Genomic DNA, 19708 nt, shown 5'->3' on the forward strand with positions numbered 1-19708 from the left:
TCCAGCACAACAGTATCCACGCTGTTCCCGGAGCAAGAACCAGGCAGGGAGGCAGCAGCGTAGCGACTCTCCAGGTTTCTCCGCAGTATCTCAGATCAGGCCTTCGCACCCGTAGAAGCAGAAACAGGCAGGAGCAGGCCTTCACACCGGAACCAAGACAGGTGGATGACACACCTCACCACCAGCTCGACTCTTTCCAAACCTCAGAGCTCTGTCTGTTTTGCCGTGGTATCCTGGCTGGCACCTGCGGGCCGCAGATGGGCGGAGTAGTTTCGGGCGACGAAGACTGCTGCTCCGGGGGCGAGTCAGGCGGGAGTAAGCTCGTTACTGTTTGTACCGCGTGTATATGCCGGTGCTTGTAACTCTGACGAATCAGAAAACAGGAAATAATAAAAGTGTACAACACTTGCAGAAGTCTCATTGGACTCTAGGACGCAGATTGTTAACCAATAAGTTATTTTCTGACATCCAGTTTGACAGAGTAAATAATGAATGTGTTACAAAGCAGATCCTGGTGTTAACACTCACCCTGTTGTCCTCCTCGTGTCGAGCTGTAAAATGGCGTCTGGCAGTCGGACTTCATACTTGGACTTTCACACCTTCACCTGTCTGCAGCTCCTCCGTCTGATTCATAACCAGCCTTATCAGCTGAAGCAGTTCACATACAGGGACTTTGTTCAGTGAGATAGAAAAAGACATGCAGCTAAAAACAAGCTCAACAAAGTTATCGAAAGGACACAACATCCACACATCAGCCTCCATAGGGTATAATTAAATCTGCTTTATATAACAAACAATGAACAGCGACTTAAATAAAAACATAAGGCTACATTTAACTAATTTACAAGTTGTGCCAAAATCAGGGCTGAAATTGAGATTTCACCTCTAGCAAGTGTTTCAGGAGGAAAAGTGTTTTAAATAGGGGCAGAGAAAAAGGAGAGAAGCAGGCTGCAGCACCTCACTGAAAAGTGTTTTAAATAGGAGGAAAGTGTGCAGGGAATGGATGCTCAAATTCGTGTTCATGCAGCCCCTAAATAATGGTAATAGCCTACTGATTAAAAATCATTTCTAGGGCAGAAAGTATTTTAAAAGTGAGAAAAACTATTTAAGTGCAGTTCCAAGATTACCCACAGGAGGGCTCCAGGGAGCGAATCACCCGACATGAGCACAGTGCATTAACAGTAGAAAATACGATAAATAAAAGCAAATCAATCTATTTAAAGTGCAGGGAGGCTCCGCACCAGACACAGGTACATTCCTACATCCCCACAATAGTGACACTGATGGTTTGAAGTCGTTTCTGTGGGGAAAAGAGTGCTAAAAGTCTGATAACAGTGTGGTTAAAGTCTGATTGTTTCAGAGACCCATAGTAATGATACAATAAACCATTTACATCTAAAAGCATTGATTACAATTCCTTTTTAAATGGGGAAAAGTGCAGATGAGGTATGTTTGGTATTTTGGGCAAAACACTTCAACCAACTGGAACAGAGTTAAACATGTGTATAAATAATGATTAGTTATAAATGACGATTTACAATAGGTTGTGAATTTTATTTCTATGAGATTGTTTCCTTTTAATATTTTTGAGTATTGTTTCTAGTGGGAACACTTTCCCGTTGCACATCGTTTTCTAGTTCCTGCATGTCATTTCCGCTTTCCCCTCACATTGAAGTGAGCACTCATATATCGATGTGAGCACTGCTGAGGGTAAGCTGTGCTAGGAATTGTGTTATAGTTCATTACAATTTTGTGTGGTAAACCGGCTATTTAAGTTTATGAAAGTAGTGTATGTAGTTAAGTGTCAATTTGGGTATATTATTAAACCGGTTTTGTTAAGTTTCCACCATAATAAATTGTATTTTTGAGTGATATCTACGGTGTGGTTTTGGCGGGAAATAGATGCGATCTGCGTAATTTTCTTTGTTTACATGTCAACACTTTCTGACTTTTCTTTCTTTTCTTTTGTAAAGATGTGCAACGCGGATGCAAAGAGAACATTATTTTTGTTCTCAGGTATGTTTGTATTTTGTAAGATTACTTAAAAATAAGATTTTCTTGGTAATTTAATAATTTCTCAATGTATAAATAAATACTAGAAGACATTGAAGTGAGCACTGCTGAGGATGTGCAATGCGGATGCAAAGAGAATATTATTTTTGTTCTCAGAATAAATGCCAGAAAAGACACCCAGATGCTTCGCTGTCGTTTCCTGACCGTTAACAGGTCACTTACGGTTGTGACCCGTTACACAACCCTGTATATGTATATATATATATATATATATTAGTGCTGTCAAAATTATCGCGTTAACGGCGGTAATTAATTTTTTGAATTAATTGCGTTAAAATATTTAACGCATTTAACGCATGTGCAGAATGGCCCGCCCCATACGTGCCACCAGTGGCAGCGCCAGGGTATGGCTGGGGTAGGCTACACCCATACCAAGAAATGGCTTAGCCCCACCATGAAAAATGATGTTAAAGAAAGCAAAATAAAGTCTGCCAACTCGCGCCGAGTAAATTGCACAGACAGCAGTTAGTAAGATTGATTTCAGCAGCCACGGTTTTGAAAACTTTTGTCACGTAGTGATCGTCTTCTCAATAGAACATCTTTGATAACGGCGTGGTGTTGTTGCAGGAAGTCCCGACGGAGAATACTTTTGCTGTAGTACGGGGTGCACATAACTGGTACGCAGGTTATGTGCGTAATCTGAAATGCGTACCGTCACTTGTGTCACAAAGCGCATTTGCGTACCGACGTACTTGTGAAGCTTTTCCAGAAGGCGGTTAGATCACCGGACGACAGAGTCGGTCTCCGTGTGCACAGACAGGGCTGCTGTTAACGTCGGTCTGTACAACGGAATTGTGCCAAAACTACGCCAACCGGCTGCGGAGGGAGACTCCCCCCCCTTCACAGGAGAACTGCGCTAAAACAGCTGATCACAACGTTCACACTCTGTGGTCACGAAGTACTCCACATAGTTCGAATGGTGATTAATCATGATTAATTCATTTTAAAGCTGTGATTAATCTGATTAAAAATTGTAATCGTTTGACAGCCCTAATATATATATATTAGGGCTGTCATTAACGGAAAAAAAAAAACCCGCCATTAATTATTTTAACGCGATTAACGCATGTGTATTTTTTGTCCTCGGCCGCCCCGTAGATTTCAGAGCGCATCGAGTTTAAAATACCATCTACAAGCTGATGCTGACAGCCCGCTCCTGCCGCCCGCTTGTGGCAGACCACACTTCCACGCTCACCGGCAGGGAGGGTGTGTGTATGTGTGGCCCGAGCGAGCGAGAGAGAGACCTTACGTGCATTGTTGTTGTTAGCATCTGGTGCTAGCTAGCTGCGCTAACGGATATGGAGCTGTTTAAATGAAAACAGAGGAGTGACATTTCGCCGACAACTGCGCCGAGCACTTGACTTTATGCAGGAAGCCAGACAGTGGGACATTATACGAGAAGTCAGCACACTCAGCACGGATAGTGCGCAACATGATTGCAGCTTCCAGGCAGCTCCCGTTTGAGCATATGCCTTGAGTTGCACATAGCTCCAACGAACACACACACACACACACAATTTGTATTGTATGAGAGGTTCCAGGTTGAATTAAGGCGAATATTTGTAATGTTCAGAGGTTGTTGTGTTTAATATTCATGAGAATATTTGCCATTGTTCAAATGATAATAAACATTAAACTGTGTGCGAAAAAGTACACGTCCCACTGTCCGGGACGTGTTATTTACAATATCGGACAAGTAGATCTTTCAATTGACTTGTCCGGCGGACAAGTGACGTTTTTCGCCCTGATTTATTGACAAATTATTGATAAATTCAGTTTACAAAAGGCAGAACTCATTCGCAAATTGTACATGTCCGCCATTGTTCGTTTAGAAATGTTAGTTTCGGTTCTGTTTGTCGATTCCTAAGGAAATGCATCTCGCCGCTTTCTGTACAGTTAGACGGGGGCGGGAAGTGTAGCACAGTGGCCCCGCGGACCGCAGCTCTCTCTCTCTATGCTCCGTATCAGCTGATCGCTGCACGGTGCAGCTCAGCGTCTCTCTCTCTTTCTACACACAGCGGATCCGCTGCCCGTTTAACAGCCTCATCTTTGTCAAACTTTCGTATGTTCTTTCTCTAACACGTAATGAAGGTTATTAAGCGTTTTAGCTCCTGTGTTGTTAATATTGACCGCCATTTCCTTTATGAAGTAAAGCAGCCTCCCTGTCTGTGTCCTCGCGCTGTTCTCACATCCCCGGACCCCCAGACTCGGAGGAGCACAGGGATGTCTCACGCCTAGACTACTGCAACTCCCTCCTGGCTGGTCTACCTGCATGTGCCATCCGACCTCTGCAGCTCATCCAGAATGCAGCGGCTCGTCTGGTCTTCAACCTTCCTAAATTCTCCCACACCACTCCGCTCCTCCGCTCCCTTCACTGGCTTCCGGTAACTGCTAGAATCCACTTCAAGACACTGGTACTTGCTTACCATGCTGCGAATGGATCTGGCCCTTCGTACATCCAGGACATGGTTAAACCGTACACCCCAGCGCGTGCACTATGCTCTGCATCAGCCAAACGACTCGTTGCGCCCTCGCTGCGAGGGGGACCCAAGTTCCCATCGGCGAAAACACGTGGGTTTGCTGTCCTGGCTCCAAGATGGTGGAATGAGCTCCCCATTGACATCAGGACAGCAGATAGCTTGCACATCTTCCGGCGCAAACTGAAAACTCATCTCTTTCGACTCCACTTCGAGCGTTAGAACTATTAACGAAGCACTTTTATAGGCAAGGCAAGGCAAGGCAAGGCAAGGCAAGTTTATTTATATAGCACTTTTCATCACAAGGCAATTCAAAGTGCTTTACAAAAAATGAAAGAGATTAAGAAAATGGCATTTAAAATCAGTCATTAAAAAGAAAAGCTAATAAAATAAACATTAAAAGAAAAAAGTACATGGATAAAAGTTACAGTGCAGTTTAAGATATGAATAGTTCAATTAAAAGCAGCGACAAAAAGAAAAGTCTTCAGCCTGGATTTAAAAGTAGTCAGAGTTGCAGCGGACCTGCAGGTTTCTGGGAGTTTGTTCCAGATATTTGGAGCATAATAACTGAACGCTGCTTCTCCATGTTTAGTTCTGACTCTGGGGACAGAAAGCTGACCAGTCCCTGAAGACCTGAGAGATCTGGATGGTTCATCATTTAGCAGGAGGTCAGAAATGTATTTTGGGCCTAAACCATTCAGTGCTTTATAAACCAGCAGCAGTATTTTGAAATCTATTCTTTGACACACAGGAAGCCAGTGTAAAGACTTCAGAACAGGAGTGATCCACTTTCTTAGTGTTAGTGAGGACTCGAGCAGCAGCGTTCTGAATCAGCTGCAGCTTCCTAATAGATTTTTTAGTGAGACCTGTGAAGACACCATTGCAGTAGTCGAGTCTACTGAAGATAAAAGCATGGACACGTTTTTCCAAATCCTGCTGTGACATTAGTCTTTTAATCCTAGATATATTCTTTAGGTGATAGTAGGCTGATTTAGTAACTATTTTAATGTGACTGTTGAAACTCAGGTCAGAGTCCATGACTACACCTAGATTTCTGGCTTTATCTGTTGTTTTGAACATTGCAGACTGAAGCTCAGCGCTAACTTTTATACGTTCTGACTTGGCTCCAAAAACCATTACCTCAGTTTTATCTTTGTTTAATTGGAGAAAGTTCTGACACATCCAGTCATTGATTTGTTCAATGCACTTACTCAGTGTTTGAATTGGAGCATAGTCTCCTGGTGAAATTGTCACGTAAATGTGTGTGTCATCTGCATAGCTATGGTAACTTATTTTGTTGTTCTTCATTATCTGAGCCAGTGGTAGCATGTAGATGTTAAAGAGAAGAGGCCCCAAGATGGAGCCTTGAGGAACCCCACGTCATATTTGTCAACTCAGATGTGTATTTACCTATAGAAACAAAGTTGTTTCTGTCCTTTAAGTAGGATTCAAACCAATTCAGAACTGTTTCCGAAAGTCCCACCCAGTTTTCCAGTTGGTCGAGTAATATGCTGTGGTCAACAGTGTCAAACGCAGCACTGAGATCTAATAATACTAACACTGAAGTTCTGCCACTGCCTGTGTTTAAGTGGATGTCATTGAAGACCTTTACAAGAGCAGTCTCAGTGCTGTGGTTTGGACGAAAGCCTGACTGGAACACATCAAAACAGTCATTTAAATGCAAGAAATTACTCAACTGTTGAAAGACTACTTTTTCAATGATTTTACCTAGAAATGGGAGGTTTGATATGGGCCTGTAATTGTTCATTACTGAAGCATCTAGATTATTCTTTTTTAAGAGCGGTTTAATGACTGCAGTTTTCAGGGCCTGTGGAAAAATACCTGAGTGAAGAGATTTGTTTACTATATGAAGTAGATCTGAGGCCATGCAAGGCAAAACATCTTTAAAAAATCCTGTTGGAATAATATCAAGGCAGCAAGAGGAGGATTTCAGAAGTTGAATAATGTCCTCTAGGTTTTTATCATTAATCTGATGGAATTGTGTCATGATGTATGAATTGATGTCTGAATTGATGTTAAGTGGAGATAGGGACAACACATTTGCTGTTCCTGATGCAGAGGCACTGACTGCTTGTCTGATTTTCTGAATGTTGTCAGTGAAGAAGAAGGCAAAATCATTGCACGCCCTGGTGGATAGAAATTCAGAGGCTACTGACACTGGGGGGTTAGTTAGTCTGTCGACGGTAGCAAACAAAGCACGTGCGTTGTTTTTGTTTTTGGTAATGATGTCAGAGAAGAACGATTGTCGTGCGTTTTTCAATTCCAAATTATAAAGGCCAAGTCTCTCTTTATAGATTTCAAAGTGAACCTGGAGATTTGTTTTTCGCCACCTGCGTTCAGCTTTTCGACATTCTCTTTTTTCTGTTCTCACGGTCATGGCCTTTCTCCATGGAGATATTTTCTTGCCTGACACTTCCTTTACCTTAGTTGGAGCAATGGCATCTATAACATTTTTAATTTTTGAATTAAAATGATCTACTAGCTCATTTACTGAGATGTTGGCAGGGGCAAGTGTGGAAGAGAAATTCTGAGTAAACATTTCCCTAGTATTTTCAGTTAAATATCGCTTTGTGGTTACCTCTTTTTGAACATTTTTGTGAACAGAAATAGAGCTCTCAAAGAAAACACAGGAATGGTCAGAGAGTGCAACATCAGTCACCACAACCTTAGAGATATTCAGACCCTTTGAGATAATTAAGTCCAGAGTGTGCCCCTTATTGTGCGTGGGCTCCGTCACATGCTGAGTCAGTCCATAGCTATCAAGAACACAAAACAGTTCTTTAGCCCCTCTGTCCTGGGGGTTGTCAACATGGATGTTAAAATCAACAACAATGACTAGACGGTCAAAGTCAATACACACTATAGACAGCAGTTCAGTAAAGTCATCAAAAAAGCTTGCACAGTATTTGGGTGGTCTATAGATATTTAGGAACAGAGCTCGAGAGGAGCATTTCAGCCGAAGGGCCACATATTCAAAAGAATCAAAGTTCCCATAAGATGTCTTCCTGCATTGAAGGGAATCATTGAACAGAATAGCAACTCCACCCCCTTTCTTATGCATTCTTTCCTGACTCATAAAACTGAAGTTGGGAGGGGTTGATTCGATAAGAACAGCTGCACTGTTATTTTGTTCAATCCAAGTTTCCATTAAAAACATAAAATCGAGATTGTGCTCAGTGATAAAATCATTGATTAAAAATGTTTTTCCTGCCATAGACCTGACATTTAATAAAGCTAGTTTAAGTTTGTTAAACACACTATCAGTCATGTTTTTTGTAACAAGCTGTGGCTGACATGGAATCACTGCTAAATTAGATAAACTCACAGAAACGTTTGAGCGCTTCCTGTTTCTATGATTCACCGCTCTTAATCTATTACCTATCAACACAGATATCGGCAAAGCTACTGGCAGGCAGGGCCCCGACATGTCCTGGAAAGAGTTGAGAGTGCCATACGCCCTTGAGCCTGGACCCATCACATATCAGTAAGAGTTTGTTGTGTTTTGTACACACACATCCTTATCAGGCTTCGGAGACTGCAGATGCCCCCTCGAAGGGAGGGGAGGTGGTCGACGTAGGCACGGTGATGGAGACGGGCGAGATGGTGCGGGGGTAGAGGACATGCTGCCAGGTGGGGGAGGTGGTTGACGTAGGCGCGGTGATGAGGACGGGGGAGATGGTGCGCGTCTCCGCGGTGATTTTGGTGGGCGTCGTTGAGGAGCGGGGGTAAAGGACATGGTGCCAGCCCTGCGTATCGCCTTCGTTTGGTCTTTGAACTCCAGGAAGGAATCGGTGCCAACCCTCTGTATCTCCTTTGTGTGTTCATCGATCTCCAGGAGGGTGGGCGAGGGTGAAAGGGTGAACGGAGTATCCTCAAAGGCGTTGACAGGGGGGGGGGGGGGGCAGTGGAGACTCCTCCATGTGTCTCATATGTCTCCCATAATCAGAACATTCCTCAGGCGGGTGCAGTGATAATTCTTCAGGGTTTTCTGCGTGATGTGTTGTGTCTTTCTCCTGTTTTGATTCCTCTTGTTGCTTGTCCTTGGCAGAGGGAACAGATTGATGACGCAGGCAGTTGAATATGTTAGAGATAAACAATTTCACTCCTGACTTGTTCAGGCAAACTCCATTTGTCTTGAAAAGATGTCTGCGATCCCAGAAAAAGTTAAAATTGTCAATAAAATGAACAGAATGGTCAGTACAGGCCGTTGAAAGCCAGGTGTTCAGTGCAAACAATCTGCTGAATCTCTCCACTCCTCTTCTGACTGGCGGTAGAGGGCCACTGATGAACACCTCTGCATTTAGAGAGCTGGCAGTTTCCAACAAACATTTAAAGTCTTCTTTCAGCACTTCTGACTGTTGTTTCACAACATCATTTGTTCCAATGTGCAGTACCACATTCTTCACAGTCGGATGTTCATCCCCAATATGCAGGATCTTCTCAGCCAAGTCAGAGACCACATCCTTGGGAAAACAGAGTACTTTGGTGTTGTTCTTACTACACAGACCTTTTACATCTCTTACAGCAGAGTCACCCACAATCAGAGTTTCAGGCCCAGTCGTTAGCTTTCCCTCTAGCCTTTTACTTTTAGAGTAGCTATTGGTCCTTACCCTGCTGCGTGAAGAGGACAGGTTATCCAGGTCATCAGATCTCCGGTTCTCGGTCAGCGGAGCGTATCTGTTCTGGATAGGCACACTTGGTGGTTTAGGAGGATTGTTTGTAATTCTGCCTTTAGCAGCTGTCCACTGCTGTTTCCTAGTATGAATAGGGGTTGAAGAGGGGCTCTTCCTGGGTGATAACAATGCAGGCCAGCCGGTCGCATCACAGATTTCGGAGCTCTGGGCTCTGCCTGTTATCCGTCCTCCCAAATCCCATGGAAATGATTTACTCTTAGGCTTTGCACCCAGAGAGTTCCAGGGAGGACTATCACTTGTAGATTTATTACCCGGTACACAGCCCTCCTGTTCCTTGGAATCCTTGTAGCTGCTAACTAGCTGTGAGTTAGCATACCCTTCTCCATTATTTTGCAACACTGGTAAAGTCGTGTCATTCCCACAACATAGTCCATTCATTTCCACGTTAACTTCCAACCGTTGCATTTTCATTTCCAACACAGCTATCTTCTGTATAAGTTTCTGGAAGTCATCTGTAGAGAACGGAGGCATTTTGCTACCAACTAGCTAAATAGCAGTAGCCTACCAGGCTTTAGCTGTTGCTAGGCCACGCTATTGTAAGACTGACGTCGTCGTAAAAATGTTGAAATATGGCTGAAACCCTCCGTCTATTTACGAAGATGAACTGTACTTAATTATACTAATAAAGGACTGGCTTACCTAAAGCCAGTTGAGTAGCACTTGAAATGTTTGGCTCTATGAAACCTGATGTACTTATATGATTCTGTTTTCTTCAAGGTTGTGTCTTCCTGGTCGAATGTACTTATTGTAAGTCGCTTTGGATAAAAGCGTCAGCTAAATGCAATGTAATGTAATGTAATGTCAGTATTGTTTATGAAGCAGGGTATAGAAAGTACATTATTGAAATGAAAATACTATTTATTTACTTTTACAAACTGTGAGCAGCTGGGCAGCTGCAGCATGTGTATTGCAGGACATGTGTAAGCGTGCAAGCGTCTTTGATTTGTAGAAAAGCGCTAGGCCTATAGGCTATAAATATTAGTGCTGTAGCGAGGCGTCGACGACGTCGACTTCAAAATATCGTCGACGACAAATTTCCGCGTCGACGCGTCGCTACACACACGTGGGTCATCCAAAGCAACAAGCAGTTCGCAATCGCACTTCAAACACAATGGAGACTGAAACGGCTACCACCTCCTCCTCACAGGATTGCGCACGAAGCCCCCAAACGAAAACATCTCGCCCTAGGTCTTCAAAAGCATGGGAATATTTTAAAGTTAGTCCAAAACGCAAAGATATTGTCATTTGCAGTCTTTGCCAAATGGAGTTGGCATATCACACAAGCACAACGGCTATGTTGGAACATTTAAAGCGGAGGCACCCCATTGTCTCTCGTGGAGGGAACAATGATAAGTAAGTACTAACTTTGGCTAAATTAATTCCACGTTTGTGTAGTGTGTTGTGCAGCTTGAGTTCTGTGCACTTCGGTAGTGCTAACTATCTTATTGCTCTCCGTGCGGTTTGTTCGTGCTTGGTTGGTTACGGTTAGTAGTTAATGTTAGCTACCTAGCTAGCGGCGCCAGCTGTGTGTCAGTTAACGTTTGTCAGCATTTAATGTTGGCTGGAATGGTAGCTAGTTTACGTCTGCAGATTGTCAACTAATGGAGCCAAGCAATGTCCAGGCCAGGGCTGCACGTAAGCTGGTGCGCAGTTGTCATGAATGAATTAAAAACATTAAAATGACCACCAGCACATCCAAGTGTGATAGGGCTCATGAGTTGCACTTGCACTACCAAACATTTTCACTGTGTAGATATAGTACTCTACAAGCTTTTAGATAAACATGAAATGCATTGTTGGACTTAACATTGTTTAAAAAGTAACCACGTGGTACGTGTTGTGATTACTGTATTTGCTTCCCCTGTCGCGAGTCCGGATCACTCAGTGATGATACTATATACCTACATAATCTGTGGAGTCTCAGCTTTAATCGGATATATTGTATGTGCAGCTACGATAAGTAATAAGGGTACTTTTATCTTGAGTTCTGTGCCAATGTCCGTTAGCATTTTTCGCTCAGGGGTCATTTAGATGCTTCTTATGAGACTTGTGTTTTGTTTTGGTAAAAATGGTTTGTATCGTCAGTTAGCTGAGATTATTTCCGTTAATCTGGTATAACACATTAATAGGTTCTTAAATATTAAGATCCCCTGAGACACAGTATCGTGAAAAAAAGAATGTTACATTACGTTTTTTTTACATTACGTTTTTTATGAATTGAACAACAGAAAAATAATCGTTAGATTAGTCGACTAATCGATCAAATAATCGCCCAATTAATCGTTTTCAAAATAATAGTTTCCCCCCAGCACTAATAAATATAATGTATTATTATTATTAGGTTATACACGTATGTGTTGGACATGTGTGGTTGGACTCTGTCTCACAGGCAGGTTGCAGTGTAACATCAGAGGAGACTGGGCCAATTGTACATTCTCAAACTGCACCTTTATTCAATAACCGTAAGAAATTAAAAAGTATGAAGTGATTTGTAAATAGGAATACAGATTGGACTTAATGTTTTCATAAATATATTTTTCTCCCTGTTTGTCATGGGACTTATTTTTACCCTCTCAAAGAACCGGAATTGAGAACCAAAAATATCCGGAATCGAAAAGCAGAACCGGAATCGTTAAAATCCAAACTATACCCAACCCTATGTGTGATGCAGTAAAATCTTACCGCTCACTTACGTTAGCGGTGTCATAAAAACCGTGGGAAAATGTAAAATACGATGACGAAGAAGAAGATTCCAGTGGCCCCAATTTTTGTCCATTTTGGACAAGTGAAAAATGTATTCGGACAAGTAAATTGCCAAACTCACTTGTCCATGGACAAATACTCTAAAAACTTTTTCTCACACTGACATTAGCATAAAGCATATTTGTCCACTCATATGTTGATAAGAGTATTAAAAACTTGAAAAATATTCCTCTAAGGAACATTTAGAACAGATAAAAAATGTGCGATTAAATATTTTAATCGACTGACAGCCCTAATTTTTACAAACTACACAATTCCTCTCTGATCGTTTGTATTTTTTCTATGAGCAGCGGCGTAAGAGCTTTATCTTAACATCACTAGAATTTGATCACAACAATAGCATGGATACAATTGAGTCCTCTTCTCACTTTCACTTATTTCATAATAACACATTTTGCATTCTGAATCAGGTAAATACAACATCGTAGTTTCTAAATTGTTGTATACGTGATGTTTGATTATTTTTGTTGGTTTGTCGTTCTTGATTTTCAGATTTGCCAAGCAGATTGAAAACCTCCGATGCAGTGGACCTGTAAGTTCTGCTAATTTTGCTCTGAAAAAAGAGGCTTTTTACTTAGGCATTACCGCCTCAAACATGGCTGCCATACTAGGACATCACCACTCCCATGCCTCCATAAGGAATGCCTTTGCACGTTTAAATCTTTTAATGCACTCAAGGTTCACTTATCAACATGGCACACTCTTAAGGATATCGAGAAAGTGAGTGAAACAGCGTTCCACTGTCAGGTATGCGACTTTATAGAGCCTTGCAGTCAAGCAGACTTTTTCACACATTTGCGAGAACATTTGAAGTTGAAGCAAAAGGTGACTTGTCCATATCAAGGCTGTAACTTTCAGAGCAATGTTTATTCCACCTTTAATTCACACAAAAGCAAAGAACATCAGATGTCTTCCTAATGTGCTGGTTTTCCATCTCCTACCCCACCCCCTTCTCTACTTTTTCAGGTATTTGCCGAATTTAATGGCGTTACCAGTAGGAGCCTTGAGGCAGACTTCTTTGAGGCTCTGGACCAGCACACCCCACGTTTCATCCAACTGTTCAAATCAAAGAAAGGATCGGTTGGACAGAAACTGACAGAGTTGATGCAGAGCATCAACTGGGTGGTAAGTAATATAACTTAGCAACTTTTTGTCACTTGTCATTGATGACGATATGGTACAACTTCAAAAGCCTTCTAAAAATAATTAAAACAACCCCTCAAAAAGATGGAAAAGGCCAACATTGTTCATCTTGTGACTTTGTAATTTAACCTAATCTTTGTCTTCTTTATCTCTATCATTAGATACCAGACGTGACTGAACAGCGCTCTGTTGTCCTCAAAGGGATTGCGATTGTTCTTGGCGACGACTCCAACGATTTCTTCGTTGGAGTCAGTCGGACGGACAACCCCCACCCCCAAAACGAAAACTCTTCGGTTCTCCACGAATTACACAAGTCACCCAAATCAGCTTTAAAAAACCGGGAGGCGCCGAAACGCGCCTAATTTGCATCACTGATATACTGTTAGGTTAGCCAATCTCCATTTAGCAAACACACATTTTAAAAGCTTTTCGCCTGCCGTCTGTCTGCAGACTTGTCAAAGCATTAATTCATGGTTTTTACTAACCGGTATCAGTATGTTGTTACTTCGGCATCATTTTTTAAACGTGTATTACAATTAATTCACGGTCAAATATGTTCATTTTGTTGTAGTTGTAGCCCCCTTGCCAGCGATTCTCTCTCTCTAGTTTAGCATACTCAGCCCAACTCAGCTTGGTTGTTGGCCCGCTAAGAACCTTGATTTTATGGGGCCAGAAAAACTGTGAAATAGTACCCGCTAGCCGGTCCTACGCCAAGTGGGAACCAAAAACGGCACGCTTAAACCGCGCTGTAGTGGAAATGCGCCAGTCTGCACCGAGGCCGGGCCGGAGGGTCACTCCTCAAGCTCCCTGTCCCGCACCGCAACCCGCTAGGAGTATACTGACTGGCGCTCACACGTTGTGAAGTGTAACTTCATTAATGACATTAATAATTAAGTTACTCACGTGCTAGTCTTTGTTCAATGCCTTCTAAACAGAACCTCAACTTATACAAAAAGCACTTTTATGCAGTTAAATCAAGTCAGCCCTCGTCTATCTCCGTTTATTAAATGTTGACACTCTTAAGACTACCTCCTGGGCCAAGCTGCAACAGGATTTCGCCACATTATGTCCGCAATAGTTAAGATAGCATTAGCTAACGTTAGCTAATGTTAAGCTAATGCTAATGTCATCTTAACTAGCAAGCATATACACCTTGAGATTAAATACAACAAGACAGCAAAAACGGTCGGTTGGGATGTTAATATGTACTCACCAAAGCAGTGTGCTCAGCAAAATATTCACTGTAATGCTGAGTGCGACAATGAGAATGACCATAGCCGGTGGGGGGACGTCCATCTGCTGCAGGGCTTGTTGCACATGTTCCAGAAAGTTCCAGAAAGTAAATGAGCGCCAAGTGGTTAAGGAGTGATCTGCGCATGTCCTAATGTTGAAAAAAAAATAACCGTGTCCACTAACTTAGTTTTTTAAAATTAGCTCACATCAATTACATTGAGTTAGGTAGATTTTTCGACCACGTATTACAGGTTACTTATTTAAACTGAGTGTTAATACAAAATAAAATAAGTAAGGCTTACTTATTAATTCTTATGACGATGACTTACACGATGTTAGGTTTTACAGTGTGTCCTATAATATGAATTGGAATTATTTCATACCTGTTTTTCATTTATTCCCTTATTTTGTATTTCTTAAATGATCATATAAAGGGGTGCCTTGGAAATACTTGTTTACATAAATAGTGATTAAACAGTTTGAGACCCACTAATTATTACTTAGACTAAAGTTAACTATCTAAACACTCAGAGAGTCCTTTACCTCACCTGAGCTGAGGTTATCTGAGACTCTCCCCCACCTTGTTGTAGAAACAGCTCCTTATGTCCATTTGCTTAGCTAGCTAACCAGATGCTAACAACAACAATCCCCGGTGCGTTCTCTCTCTCTCTCGCTCGCTCACTCACTCACTCACAATGCGCTCATGCCACACACAGAGAGCCGAGCTTGAATGACACACAGAGACCAGAATGACGTGTTGTATCATATTATAATTTCGATGGCTTTATTGTATGATCAGTATGACAGATGAACAGATCGTCCCGGGTGTTTCTCAATGTCAAGGAAGTCCTTCGTTGCGGGAAATTTCGAGGATGCACATGTGTATCCTCCGCGGTCTTAAAATCCCCACAATGCTTTGCGCACGGACCAATTTCCAAAATCTTTGGCGGAAAATGGCTGAAGTGAAGCAGTACACATTTAAATGTAAGTAGGCTATGGCGTAGAAAATGTGCACATGACTTGTGTTTAAAGTTTACAGTCCGTTTGAGTTTTGCCCGTGTGAACGCAAACCGAACCTTCTGAAAAATGAAACAATGGAACAAACTCGTCTGGTGCGCATCAGAGAAGCGGACTATTAGGTTTGAATGAGACCTTTGAGCGTTTTGCACCTAAATAAATAATTAAAATGAACCTTGTTTTGACTTTGCCTCTTTAGTTGATATTTGTGGTTTATGCTACAATGTGCACCAATATTATGGAACAGTCCTTCGGCGGGACTCGATGACGTGTATCCTTGAAATAGTGGCTCTGGAGGATCCTTCCTTGACATTGAGAAACACCCAGTGTACTGTACGTCTGTCTCTATCTCTCTCTGTCTATGTCTCTCTGTCTATGTCTCTCTCTATTTATTTAGCTAAAATGGTAATCCAACTTCACCAGCTATATCATAATGAGACCTTGCTGGTGTACCAGCTTCACCAGCAAGGCCATGCTGGTGTACCAGCTTTCCCATGCTGGTCTTGCTGGTTTACGAGCATGGTCTGGTGAAGCTTCACCAGCAAAAACCAGCATAGACCAGCATGAATTCTATGTTGGTTTTTTCAGCCGGGTGGAGAGAGAAAATAAATCTAGTTTCAGCTTTTAATGCATTTTACAACTTTAAGGACTTAATGATTCTAATAAGAGCTATAAGATAGTTTATTTCGTTTTTTTAAAAAGGTATCCGATGATTTACAGACGTCTCTTTCCCATATACATATTTCTGGGCCGGGTGACGTCGCGGACTGACACGGAAATTGTAGTACCGCCGTTTGGACATCCATGGTTTGGACGGTTTGGACCATGGATGTATAAAAAGAACGGTTTGGACGCGGCCTTCTTTTCCCAGATTTCAGGGATACATCTGATGTATCCTCTGTGGCAGGCGCGCCAGATTCATTTTAGAAGTGGGGGGGCCAAAAAAAGTGCGTGTGTATGGCCCAATCCCAAACCACGCCCTACACCTACACACTCCCCCTCCGTGACGGAGTGAACTCCGTGGAGTGACACATGAGGCTCCCTCCTGTCAGATGGAGGGAGTAAATACAGCAGCAAGCTTTGGGACAAACTCCCCTCTCTCCGGCAGAAACAGGAAATGCCGTAACTGTATGTAGGCCTAACAGCGGTTTCAAATCAGCATCTCTTTGACAAAAAATGTAAATGAATAACTCAAATAAAACTCCAAACATCTTTAATTGTGTTACTTTTTTGTAAAGCTCTTTTAGTTTTAAACCTGATGTTTATAAGCTTCTTAGTTTTTGCAATAGTCTGTAAATATACACAACTTTATAATAAAATGCACACATTTACCTTTTTCTAGACTAAACACAGGTATGATCCTAAGTTAAAAAAAATATGAGGTTATCATGAGGTTGTTAACATCGCAATGTATCACTATCGTTTAGTGGTTTTGCAAAGAACGAACCACTCTCTGTTTTTGTACCATTCTGCGTTGAAGTACCTTCTCTTTGCTCAAATAATCTACTAGCGGTCTCCTTTTTTCCGATAGTTAGCTGTACAGCTTTACCCGCCTCCGGAGATGTGGATGTCAGGAATGTGACCTTCCAGTTGTTAAATTTAAGTTTAGATTGACTGTATTTAGTTCTGCGCTGGTTCTTCTGACATGTTTGCAAGTGTATATATTATTTCTAGGTTAACGGCTGACACACACAGAACAACGTAACAAATAAAGTAACAAATAAATAAATCTAAGCTTTTTTATTGGTTGTAATTTACATGGATACATTTGAAGGGTGTGACAATGTCCTATTTGATTGGGTTAAAATGTACATATTCTTCCTGTTATGTCTGCCTGCTTTATTGTACCTAATGCAAAGTGACCTGCTCCATCGAAATCAGTCGCATTGACCCGAAGACACATTTTGATTCCTAGCTTTCTAATGATATCAGGATTGTTTTTGTACTCCAAATATTAAGCAAAATATGTCACATTATATAATGACTGTTACAGAGTCATCATTTTGAGAAAAAGGCCTTTAAAGTTTTCTCTTCTCTGGAATCCATCATTTCTCATCATCAATCATCATGATTGATTATTAGCGGAGCAAATTATCAAAATACTACGGAGGGAAGATATTTTCGTTTGGATTACTGCACTCACGAGAAACACCGGCTGTTGTTATGCCTGCTGTGACGTTAAGCTACTCCGTTCTCCGCTTGTAATCATGCCGAAGCTTCAAAGTTGTATTTATCATCTGAATTTGCCGAAACAAGTTTAATATTCTGAAAGCCAAGACTTTGCTTATTTGAAATCAGATAAAAACAAACTGTAACGGGCCCTGCCGTGTTATCTATGATTACTCTACACCTTACATTCATAATTTCATCGGGAGGGAGGGGGGGCGGCGCTGAGGAACAGCAGAGTGGCGAGAGCTGTCATCTTCCCTTTACAAGCTTCAAACATGCCTGTAGCTAGTGAGATTGAATATAACAATCAAAAATAACAAAATATACACAGCTAGATCAGATCACGTTTTAGATGCGACTTTAGAGTAGAGGGGAATTATTGAAACGGGATTTGTACAGTTTTCCACGGCACAGTTTCATGGAAACATATCAGCTTTTGGACGACAGTCAATATGACTGGCGCAGACTGAAAACTCATCTCTTTCGACTCCACCTCGAGCAATAGAATTACTAACAAAGCACTTATATACTAATAAAGGACTGGCTTATCTAAAGCCAGTTGAGTAGCACTTGAAATGTTTGGCTCTATGAAACCTGATGTACTTATATGATTCTGTTTTCTTCAAGGTTGTGTCTTCCTGGTCGAATGTACTTATTGTAAGTCGCTTTGGATAAAAGCGTCAGCTAATGCAATGTAATATGGATTCAGGAAAGATAGATCAACATATATGGCACTAATGGAATTAAGTGAGGAAATAGCAAACTGCATGGACAATAAAAAACAAGCAGTGGGAATATTTATAGACTTACAAAAAGCATTTGACACCATCACAATATTTTACTGATAAAACTGGAACGGTATGGCATCAGAGGGGTGGGATTAAACTGGGTGAGAGATTATTTAAGCAACAGACAACAATTTGTTGAAATTGGTGAACATAAATCAGAATACATGAACATAAATTGTGGAGTACCTCAGGGGTCCGTGTTGGGTCCAAAGCTGTTCATAATATACATCAACGACATTTGCAGAGTATCAAATATATTGAAATTTATTTTATTTGCAGATGACACTAATATTTTTTGTTCCGGTGACAATTTGAAAGAGCTAATGGAAGTGATTACAGCAGAAATGATTAAAGTAAAACATTGGTTTGACACAAACAAATTATCATTAAATATAAGCAAAACAAAGATTATGTTATTTGGAAAACATAAAACAAATCCACAGATGCAATTAATACTAGATAACACATAGAAAGAGTATATCAAATGAAGTTCCTTGGTGTGGTTTTAGACCACAACATCAGCTGGAAACCTCATATCACTCATGTAAAAGCAAAACTGGCTAAAACTATCGCAATATTGGGAAAAGCCAGATACATTCTGGACTACAACTTATTGTATACTCTATATAACACACTAATATTGCCATATCTGATTTACTGTGTGGAGATTTGGGGAAACACGTACAAAACCAACCTACAGCCGTTATGAACATTACAAAAAAGGGCTATAAGAGTTATGAATAATGTTGGATATCTTGAACACACTAATGTATTATTTTTGAAGTCACACATATTGAAGTTCATTGATCTGGTTAAATTTAAAACGGCACAAATCATGTACAGAGCCAGACATAATCTACTTCCTAGGAAATTAAAAACATTGTTCGTAGACAGAGAGGGTGGGTATAATTTGAGAGGAAATCTACATTTGAAACAACTCAAGGTCAGAACAACTCTGAGAAGTATGAGTTTAACAATCTGTGGGGTGATTTTATGGAATGGTTTGGAGCAGGAGTTCAAACAAAGCACAAGCATCATTCAGTTTAAAAGGATGTACAGAAACACTTTTTTGGAAAAATATGAGAATGAAGAAAGGTGATTGAAGATGAGAAATGATTGTATATGTATAAATGTAAATGTATGTAGGAATAACTTGCATAATGATTTAAAGGACAATCATTGATCAAGTAACGGGTGGGAATTAATAAGCATTTGCTTCCTCCTACTCCTTTCGGACACATATGATTTATTATCATTATTATTAATATGAAGACTTTTTTGTTTTTTTTGTTGAATATACAAATATTACCATGAATGTGGATAAATACTG

At 41.1% G+C, this 19708-nt stretch overlaps 1 long non-coding RNA gene across 1 annotated transcript; it reads left to right on the forward strand.

Moving 5' to 3' along the window:
* The first annotated feature begins 1663 nt into the window (after nt 1–1663).
* LOC117534570 lies at nt 1664–16451 on the forward strand. The gene is made up of 4 exons (XR_004567253.1): nt 1664–1710; nt 12521–12560; nt 12995–13153; nt 13333–16451. It is a non-coding gene; the product is annotated as an uncharacterized LOC117534570 (long non-coding RNA).
* Nucleotides 16452–19708: the final 3257 nt, after the last annotated feature.

The sequence above is a fragment of the Gymnodraco acuticeps genome, unplaced genomic scaffold (assembly GCF_902827175.1).
Source record: "Gymnodraco acuticeps unplaced genomic scaffold, fGymAcu1.1, whole genome shotgun sequence".
Taxonomy (NCBI): domain Eukaryota; kingdom Metazoa; phylum Chordata; class Actinopteri; order Perciformes; family Bathydraconidae; genus Gymnodraco; species Gymnodraco acuticeps.